This window comes from Gossypium raimondii, chromosome 3 (assembly GCF_025698545.1).
Source record: "Gossypium raimondii isolate GPD5lz chromosome 3, ASM2569854v1, whole genome shotgun sequence".
NCBI lineage: Eukaryota > Viridiplantae > Streptophyta > Magnoliopsida > Malvales > Malvaceae > Gossypium > Gossypium raimondii.
The window spans coordinates 51,129,575-51,131,260 of NC_068567.1; the positions used below are offsets into that span (position 1 = coordinate 51,129,575).

At 34.8% G+C, this 1,686-nt stretch overlaps 1 non-coding gene across 1 annotated transcript; it reads right to left on the reverse strand.

The window, feature by feature from the left end:
* Positions 1-1,024: 1,024 nt before the first annotated feature.
* Positions 1,025-1,131, reverse strand: LOC128040305 (small nucleolar RNA R71). The gene has a single exon (XR_008194961.1). It is a non-coding gene; the product is annotated as a small nucleolar RNA R71 (small nucleolar RNA).
* Between the last annotated feature and the right edge of the window lie 555 nt (positions 1,132-1,686).

The following is a 1,686-nucleotide window of genomic DNA, read 5'->3' on the forward strand; positions in this document are numbered from 1 at the left end:
TTATTTGTAACAACATAAACATGAGTTTAATAATTCTAAGTGAAGAAGTGTAAATAATCTAGCACAATTATGTCATCTTGATTAAAATCATCTTTTGAAATTGTGCATTGGAACTTTTATTTTATTTTTATTTATTTTACTTTGTTAAAATCCTAGTTTTTAATCACCTCTTCAAATCAAAATATTTTTCTTCACCAAAGTGTTTTTAAAATTACATTAAAAAATAATTCTTTCCACAGTCCCTGTGGGTACGATAACTCGACATATATTTGTCACTTTATTACTTGCTGCGATTGTGTACACTTGCACATTTTCGTCGTTCCAAGTTTTTGGCACCGTTGTTGGGGACTGTTTTAAAAGACATTATTTGTGAAATTGTTAATTTTTCATTTTGGTCTATTTTTTCTATTAAATTTTAATTTCTTTTTTTTGTGTGTGTGTGTTTGTTTTCAAGTGTTTATGAGTATTGATCAAATTATTGACTTACTCCCCATAGACCTTGAAATTGAGAAGACTTTCTGACAAAGGAGAAGACATACGAACCAAAGAAGAACCAAAGAAGAACCAAAGATATGGATTTCGAAAATCAAAACCAAAATCCAAGAGGAACATTCGCTTATAATACTCACAATCCGATCATTGTTGCCGATGAAAGAAAATGTGCCATTCAATAATATACCATTCCTATATTCAACGAGCTCAATCCGAGTATTATGAGTCCCAAAATCGAGGCACAACAATTCGAGCTGAAGCCGGTCATGTTCCAAATGTTGCAAAATATGGGTCAATTTAGTGGGATTCATACTGAAGATCCACATCTTCATCTTCGGCTATTCATAGAAGTGAGTGACTCATTTAAACTAGTCGGGGTGACTGAGAATGCCTTGAGACTGAGATTATTTCCATACTCCTTAAGAGATAGAGCACGAGCGTGGTTGAACTCCTACCGTCTGGTTCCATAACTCCATGGCAAGAGTTGGTTGAACATTTCTTAATGATATGTTTCCCTCCATCTTTAACCGCCAAGATCTGAAATGAAATCACTTCATTTCAGCAACTTGATGAAGAATCTTTATATGAGGCATGAGAGCGGTTCAAGGAGTTATTACGAAAGTTCCCTTATCATGGCACTCCTTGCTGCGTTTAAATGGAGACTTTTTATGTTGGTTTAAATATGTATACTAGAATGATGGTGGATGCTTCGGCAAATGGAGCCTTTATTTCTAAGTATTATAATGGTGCTTACAAGATTATTAAAAGAATTACCAGCAATAACTATCAGTGGCCAACCAACCTAGCAGCCTCAGAAAGACGAGCAACAGGAGTACATAAAGCAGACACACTTGCTTCTTTAGGAGCCCAGGTATCCTCTATGTCTTCTATGCTTAAGAACATAATTGTTAATGGTTTCAATGGTAATCTATCAGGCAAGCAGCCGAACCAGTTCGAGAATATTTTTTGTGAATATTGTGGAGATGGCCATTTCTTTTGAAAATTACCCATCGAATCAAGAGTCAAATTATTACATGGGAAATAAGAATTGGAATGGTCCGTAATCAAATTTTTATAACTCGTCATGGTAGAATCATCCAAATTCTCCATGAAGTAATCAATGGGCGGACTATAGCAACTTTGTTATGCCATTTTGACCAAATTATCCGTCAGAATATTCTCAACAAGTGCAAC